Genomic DNA, 9,497 nt, shown 5'->3' on the forward strand with positions numbered 1-9,497 from the left:
CAATTCACACCGGTTTTTAGGCAGAAAATCTACAATTTATTTCAAGAACATTTTATAAAAATAGATTTAAACATTTGAGATATATATATAAAATGTACCTATTATATAATATATATATATTATATATTTTATATATATATAATAAAATTTATCAGAAATGTATAAGAGCAGAACTGTTCTAGTTGCCCATGATAACCAATCAGAGCTCCGCTTTAGTTATAAAAAAAAAAAGCTTCAGATAAATCTCCCCTTTGTCTCCCCAGCTGAAAAGATCCTAAGCAGCCACATGCTGTTCATTCAGATGTGACCACTGAAGTCAGATATTGGCTGGGCGACCGAAAACCAAGGCAATAATATCACACCTCCAGACTAATACGGTGTTCCAGTAGAACATGTTTGAAAGGAGGCTTGTGTGTTAAAGTTAGCAAAACATGCTCTGACCACTTATAGTGTTAGCTACAGATCTGCGTCAATTGTTAGGCAGGTGCTTTTATCACTTAGTCCCAATGAACCACACTCATTTTTATGCGATTTTTAAATATGGAGACTCACTTTATTTTAGTTATGTTTAATTTTAGTGCTGGATATGTAGGTTCTATGTCACTCTAGGGCAGTGGTGGCGAACCTATGGCACAGGTGCCAGAGGTGGCACTCAGAGCCCTTTTTGTGGGCACCCATCGCCCCAGCACACCAGACAAGACTTATAGAATCTTCCTGCAGTTCCAAGCAACTTAAAAGATGCTGCTTTCAGTATTTTGATCATATTTTGATACTGACTTTGCTACTTGGGTCTGTAGGAAGAGGGAGAATTAGACAGGGTCGAATTATTTTTGGAGGACCTCCTGCTGGCCCCACAATTTTCTGAGTACAGAGGGAAACTGGAAAGAAGCTCAAATGATGGAAATTTTCCATCTTTCTACTGTGTTGCTGTCCTCAGGAGGCCAATATGATTGAGAGTTGTTGAACAGGGAGCAATACGTTACTGCTTTAACTTTTGGTTGGCACCTCGTGATAAATAAGGAGGGTTTTGGGTTGCAGTTTGGGCACTCAGCCTCTAAAAGGTTCGCCATCACTGACCTAGGGTGATTTGTATATAGAAACTTCACTGATTGTCTACTTGGACAGCACTATAAGGCATATTGTTCTCATTTTCCAAGTCATTAACAGGCACAGGTATAATGAACAAGCACACATACACACAACAGCTCAAAAGTTTGGGGGACACTCCAACAATTTTCAGTTTTCCATGAAGGCTCATACTTTTATTTTACAAATAAGTTTCAAAATTAATAGAAAATATAGTACAGGCATTGACAAGGTTTGAAATATTTTCTTTTTCATTTGAAATAATAATTTTCCCTTTCAAACTTTGCTTCCATCAAATTATGCTTCCTTTACTGTAAGTCCAGCATTGCAGACCTTTGGCGTTCTAGTTGTTACTTTGCTGAGGTAATCTGGAGAAATTTCACCTCATGCTTCCAGAAGCATGGATTGGCTTGATGAGCAGTTTGTGCATACCATATGATGGCCAAGCTGCTCTCACAACAGCTCCATGTTGCTGAGATCTGGTGACTGGGCTGCCACTCCATTACAGATGGATACCAGCTGCTGCTTCTTCCCTAAATAGTTCATGCATAATTTGGAGCTGTGCTTTGGGTCATTGTCCTCTTGTAGTATTATACTATTAGGACCCTGGGCTAACAGGGGTAGCCATTGGTCTCCTGTGCTGCCCTATTTTTCATCTGGGGCTACTTGTGTCCCCATATACTGCATTTATACCTTACCACTTGAGAGATATATATTGTGTATTTACTTTCAATAAAGAGTATTATTTTAAAAAAATTAGTGTTTTTTGCCGCTCTGATTCTTTTTGGTATTTCATTGTCCTCTTGTAGGATGAATTTGGCTCCAATCATGGCATGGCGTTGCAAAATGCCTTTGACCTTGTACAAATCTACCACTTTACCAGCACCAAAGAAACCCCAGACCATCACATTACCTCCACAATGCTTGACAGTTGGCTTCATGTATCTTCCAGCATCTTTTCAGTTGTTCTGCATCTCGCAAATGTTCTTCTGTGTTATCCAAAAACCTTAAATTTCGTCTGTGCATAACACTTTTTTCCAATCTACCTCTGTCCAATTTCTATGTTGTTTATATTAATCTTTTCTTTTTATTAGCCTGTCTCATGCCTTTTACTTCGCAACTCTGCCCTGAAGGCCAGCATCATGGAGTCGCTTCATCACTGTGGAGGTTGACACTGGCGTTTGGCGGGTACTATTTAATAAAGCTGCCAGTTAAGAACAGGTGAGGCGTCAAACTAGAGACACTTATGTACTTGTCGTTTTGCTTAGTTGTTCAGCGGGGGCCTCGCACTTCTCTTTCTACTTTGCTAGAGGCTGTCTGTGCTCTCCTCTGAATGGAGTAGTACACACCATTGTATGAAATCTACAGTTTCTTGGCAATTTGTTGAATGGAATGGCCTTCGTTTCTAAGAAACTGAGTGGACATAACTGCTCCTAACATTTTTCACGTATAAAGTCCATACTAGCAGAAAGTGTACTGTATGTTACACGTAAGGCAAATTGCTGCCAATGCACCTGGTTTTATCTGTAATTGGTATCTCAACACAATTCTGGTGTGAAAACAGAGTGACAAAATGTTATTAAAAAACAGTAATGAATATATTTCACAGAATAAATTCTGCAGTAAAATGTATACAATTACTATACCATTTGACACAGTTTATATTTGTTTTAAAGAATTTGTAAGTTATGGCCATATCCTAAAAGCACAATTCCCTCTAATGTTGCCATAGGAACACAATTATGGCACTGACACCAATTATTATCACTGATCCTGTCTGAGCTATCTGCGGAATGTTGTGACTGGTCTTTGTTAGGTCACCAACATTAGTTATTACTAGGAAAGCAGTAAGGCACAATTTATCCATAAAGAATATACATGACGTACTATATCTACTTATGTTACTAAATCGGAAGCTATAAAAAAATCTTTTTCAAAAACACAAACTAAAACGACTTATTGGACTCATTTAAGAAAATATAACACTATTAATATAGTATCAACAGTATTGAAGCTGAACAATATTGTATGATGGACTCATCATTGTGCATAATCATACACATGTGTGTGATAGAGTTTCCTTATTAATAATATTGCTAATAATGCCAATTGCTGTTTTAGTTTATAGCACATTCTTGGAAGACATTTCACATAACTTTTAATTTCCTAAACATATATTTTTAGTTTTTTTTTTTTCAAATTCTTTATTTAAATATTTTTCCAAATGTATACATATACTACAAAAACACAAACACAATCCATATGTATGAACAATACCCCTTTCCCACCCTCCCATCATATCCTTTCCATCCAATAAGATCAGTACTACCAACCATTTCTAATCAAGTCTATATAATAATAAAAAAAGGGGGGGGGGGGGAAGAAAAAGAAAGAGAGAGAAAGAAGAAAAAAGGGAAAGGAGACCCCCCCCTCCTCTCCATCCCCACCTTTCTCACCCAGGTCCCCTAATGGTCAGTCTCTCCCATGGCTCATTGGAGGTGTCATTCTTCAAGCAATCTCTTATAATCTACCGTAGTCTGAAACTCGATCCATCTATCCCAGATCTTCTGATGGGTTGCATGTTTACCTTTCATATATGCTGTTAACTCTTCCATTCTCCTAATCTCTTCAACTCTATGTATCCATTCTTTATATGTGGGGGTATTTGTATTCTTCCAATTTGATGTTATGCATGCCCCTGCTGCATTGATCAAGTGCCCCACAATTGAATATCTATATCTCTCAAGTGGAATTTTGGACAAATGAAGTAGGCAGAGCGGAAGGTCTAGTTCTATTTCACTGTCACCCAGCTGCCCCAGTACTCGCCCGATCTGTTCCCGGAAGGGACGTATGCCGGGGCATTCCCAGAACACATGGATCAGAGTACCTCTCTCCCCCTCACATCTCCTGCATATTGGTAAAGCGGATGAGTGCATTTTATTTAATACTACTGGAACTCTGTACCATCTTGTTAATATTTTATACCCTAGCTCCTGAATGTTAGAGGCCATTGAAGAACCATGTACCATACTATAGATCTGTTTTTCTTGCTGTTCTGTTATATTGAGGTCAAGGTCTCTTTCCCAGCTCTCAATGAAATTTGGTCTCTCTCTTGTTTCTCCGTCTCTCAATTGGGTATAAATATTTGAGAGGGAATGGGAAATATGGCCTTCGCCCATACATCTTTCCTCAAATGCTGTTAATCCTCGACAAAAAGAGATGGCCGGTGGTAAAGATTTCAAAAAATGCTGTAATTGAATAACTCTCCAGTATCCCAGATAGCTAGGAATATCCTGAGAGATCAAATCTTCAAGTGACCGCTATTCTCTTTTATATAGTCTCTGGCATATATCCTCCCATAATGTGCCCATTCTTTGAATCCTTGGTCTACCCTTCCTGGCTCAAAATTTGGATTATTTAGAATAGGATATAATGGCGATGGTGAAGGAGATAGGGAACTTCCTTGTAGGAATTTATTGCAGATCCTTAGGATAGGGGATATAGTTGGATGTTTAAAGTCAGGTAAGGAGGGAAGTGGGATCCATGGGGCGCTCCTATTTAAATCGGCTGTAAGGACTATTCCCAAGTATCTAATCTCATCTGTTTTCCATTTAAAAGGGAATTTCTCCTTCAAAATAGATGCCTCTCCCCCAGGGATGGAGATATTCAATATTTTGGATTTATTCAAATTAATCTTATATAATGATAACTTGGGGTAGTTTTCCAAATCTTTCATTAGATTAGGTAATGATACCATTGGTCTAGAAATAAAGAATAATAAATCATCCGCGTAAGCGCCCACTTTATGATGTCTCTGCCCAATTTTAATACCTTCTATGTCTGCATTCGCCCTAATAGTGCACAGGAGGGGTTCCATAACCAGAGCAAAAATGAGAGGAGAGAGGGGGCATCCCTGTCTAGTTCCATTCAATATAGTAAAATAGTTAGATGTCACACCATTTAATTTTAACTGCGGCAGTTGGATTTCCATATAGGGCTCCAATCCATGTTTGCATTCCCACACCCAACCCAATATAACTCAATGAGCTCTTAATGAAGTCCCATCGGATTCTATCAAATGCTTTCTCTGCGTCAGCAGATAAAAGAACAGCAGGAATGCCCCCTCTCTGAATCTCATGGATGACATTGATCGCCCTAGTTGTCCCATCTCTTGATTCCCTAGTAGGCATAAACCCAATCTGGTCTCTGTGCACTATTTTTGCCAAATATGGCAAGAGGCGAGATGCCAGATTCTTAGAAAACAGCTTCAGGTCAGAATTCAAAAGCGAAATGGGTTAGACAGACCTATAACAGTACTTCAGGATGCCATTTTGACAACAGCATCAGGAAAAGCCCGGGTCCAGAAGGGTTTACAATAAAATATTATAAAACCTTTTTAGTACAGCTTCAAAGAAGATTTCTAGAGACATTTAACACGATACAATCAAATGAGTCTTTGCCACCTGGGCTCTTGAGAGCGCATATTTCTGTGATACACAAGGAGGGTAAGGACCTAAACATATATTTTTAATACATAAGATTTATTTTTCATCAAGGTAAGACACAAGTTTCCACAAATGGTCAGTGGCAAACAGGAAAGCTATGTATAGAAAGGTTATAAAGGACCATACACATTCCTGTTTACTTGTAGGTGACCTAAAAAAGAAGTGGCAAACTTGTAAATCTCATTCTACCCAAAACATATATGTTCTTGTTGTGTCCTTTAGAGCAGATCATCAGGGCAGCGCCATTTTACATAGTAATGAACACATAGATCTTCCTGCTATATTATGGGAATATGCATGTTTTATCAGCTGCATTGAAGCTGCACAGCTTGGTTTTTCGTGTGCTCATGAAACAGATGGCGGAGCTCTATGCATATTTCCCTGTAATTGCTTATGAAAAATTTTCCAACTCCCAGCTTCCTGAAATTCGTCATTTTTACTATGTTTAACATTTTTATGGAAAGAAAAAGCAACAGCAAAAGAATAAAAAGAATAAAGTTTACTAAATCATTTGGGCTAAAAGTCGATGAAACCTAGTTTTCCTTCATGGGACCAAAAAAATCCAGATGAACACAGTACATGGGATACAATTGAGTATGCGGGTGAAGACGCAGAAGCCCCTTACATGCAGCAGTCATGCTCGACTGAAGTGTCTAAAGGGTTAACACCCATGAGGAGTTCTCTCTGTTTGGGGTTGCTAGAGGAGGTAATCTGCAGGTGACATGTACAGCTTATGGCACTGGCCCTGCTTGTGAGCCGGTGCCATAAGCTGAATGTAATAGTAATGCATGTTTTGAGAAGTCACTTCCTGCAGTACTATTACGTCAAATGTCGCCAAGGTGGTTAATATATTGCTCCATGACATCACATTTCAAGGATTTTAGACAGACTCAGTATAAGGGGCTTGCATAGCGCTATATATTTTAAAATTTTTATTTGTTTATCCTTGAACCAATTTTGGCAGGTATGTACCATATAAGAAACTCTGTATGGAGATCTAGCCCAGTCCTCTAGCCATCACAATTTAGCCATTATTAGTTTCTCAAAACTTAGAGGTTATTTACACAGCTCTACCCTCTCAGACTGAACAGTGCCCCGGGCGGAAACCCAATATTTTCACTATGGGATGGTAGACCCATGGGGATGCAAGGACTCGAGAATAATACATAACCAGAATTATGTAGTTACTGGTTCTAGGAGAGACTGGATATGTCTGTATGAATAAGCCCATTCAGTACATCTGCCTATATTTCCTGCTTACCAAACTGAGATTTTAAGCTAACACTCCATTTTTTAAAACCCTGTACTAAAATATGTCTTGCCTCCAGGATGTCTGAGTAAGTCAATGTGCAGCTTGATTGACAGCATTAATAGAAAAAAGTTACAGGGGTCTCAGCTTTAGAAAAGATAGATGATCCTTTTTTAGATTGGTTAAAGCAGAGCTTGGGGTTTTTAAAAAAAAATCTTATAAAGAATTTTCTGCTCATAAAAAGAGATACTTTCTCTGTGAGTTTTCCTCTAAACTTCTGTGGAAAGTAATAATGGATTAGATAAAAACTGTCATAAAAAGTGGAGCTATGGTGCTTGAGATACCAATAAAGGTATCAGTCTGGGCTGTGTGAAGTCTCGGCTAATGTAAGTCCAGACAAACCATTCACAGCTCACACCAGTTAAAATGTTCTAGTAAAAGCGGCTAAGCACTATAGTATGATGTGAGGCAGAGAAGATTCTGCTTGTTAAAGCATATTAAGCAGAAAAGTCATTCTTTTGAGAAAAATGTTACCTCAAGCTCTCCAGTAGACACTTTATTATCCTCATAAAAGAGAATTACACCTTTTAAAACTGTACTAACGCTGTAGTACTACCTATAAATTTAATGCATAATACACAATTGTCCATAAACCCTTTCCATGTTTCGAAACTCTTGCAAATGTTTCATAATGGCAAATCAGATAACAGTACAGGCAGTCCCCGGGTTACGTACAAGATAGGTTCTGTAGGTTTGTTCTTAAGTTGAATTTGTATTTAAGTCGGAACTGTAGATCTTATAATTGTAACTCCAGCAAAAAAAATGTTTTGGTCAATTGGATTTTGAAAATGTTGGGTTGTCATAAGAAACAGGATTAACAAAAAAGCTTCATTACCGACACCTTTAACAACTATTGCAGCTGATCATTGTAGCCTCAGGCTAAAGTACAGTAAATAACCAACATCCAGGGTCTGTTTGTAACTAGGGGCCGTCTGCAAGTCAGGTGTTCTTAAGTAGGGGACCGCCTGTAGCTTTATGCATAGGAATATAACACTGATTTAAACCAAATGCATTTACAGGACAGACTATTCCTTCTTACAGTTGTTGGAGATGACACCAAAATAATAGCTGGGGTTCTTCATATGAGTGAAAAAACAGCCCCATGTCAAAAACACCTAGCGCAATTCTGAAAGAAAGATTTAGGGTGATGGCACACATGGCATTTTGAATGTCTCATGATGGCAGTGTGAGGTTCAGAGGAAGGCAGGGGTTAAAATCCTAAAATCAGCGCTTCACCTGTCTCTAGCTGATTACTGACCACATTTATTCCTTCACAGATCCTTCACTTTCTGTTTTCCTGGCTGTGAGTTTCAAAGCAGATGTATAGATCTCTTTTTGGATTCTTTGGCTTTTTCTCAATAATCTTTTGACTTTTACATATTCTTCTTGTTTTGATCATGAAGTACAATCCTGGTACTGATCTTGGCTGGCTGACTCTTGTAAGTCCGCCTTAAAGGCGCCAATTTAATAGATTTTTCAGATAGTACAGATTTGCCAGCTTTTAGCAAGTCCAACTACCGGCTGTGATATGCCGCCCCCAACAGGAGTCCGCAATCTGCCACCTGAGGTGGGAAATTAATTAATTCCTTTATTTATATAGTGGACACAGATTACGCAGTGCTACACAGAGTCTAATCAACATACCAGTATGTGTTGGAGTGTGGGAGGATACTGCATCCCGCCTCATGGCAGATACGGGCCCTTCTTCTAGCACAAAGACATTAACTGCATGTTTATACCCATTCTGTATTCTAGCAGAGTGACACTAACATGTCATATAATGAACGGGATGTGTTACACATGAAGGATTCAGAAATGATAACATGGCATAGAAAATTTTAATTTATTAAGTCTCACATCTTTACCTCACATGCATATCAGTTACCAAAAGCATGAATGTGCCCTACCTGAATATAGTAGACACAATTCATACAGAGATTATCTAGATAGTCCTAGGAAACTAGTGATAAATTTAAGATAAACATTGTCATTTTTATTCTCCACGGTGCAAGTCTGGGTACTAAATATTCAGCTCCATGTCACCCAAAGGAGATGGAACTGGACCCCAAATACTATATTCAAAGTTGCCCTTTTCATTGCCAGCACAGGTCTCAGGGAAAACAATTCATCTAAAACCTTTAGATTTAGTTTTTTGATCTCAATATATGGCTTTAAAAAGTAACTGTAAAGTTATTGAAAAACATTGTTTTAGAATAGCTGTAAAGAGACTTTGACAACAATTCCAAAGACACCTGTATCATGCTGCTGGCTTCTTCCTAGCCTTAGATACAGTCTGATATATCTATCATCCCTTCTTATAAAATCATATTCAGCTATTCCCGATGTGGGAGGTACTTCCTGGTTGTGATATTAGCTAAGGACACTGAGGACATTTATGTAAATCAGTACAGCAAGTTTGTAATTGGCCAACCTAAAGCATGTGATGAGTCACATGCTTGTGCCATCACTCAAGGTCCTTTGCCAGAACACTTAGGCCTTTCACATGAATCAGGACAGCATGTTTATAATTGGACAACCTGAAGCATGTAATAAAGTAGCATGCTTGTGCCATCACTCAAGGTCCAGAACACTTAGGC

The sequence above is a fragment of the Engystomops pustulosus genome, chromosome 1, assembly GCF_040894005.1.
Source record: "Engystomops pustulosus chromosome 1, aEngPut4.maternal, whole genome shotgun sequence".
Classification (NCBI taxonomy): domain Eukaryota; kingdom Metazoa; phylum Chordata; class Amphibia; order Anura; family Leptodactylidae; genus Engystomops; species Engystomops pustulosus.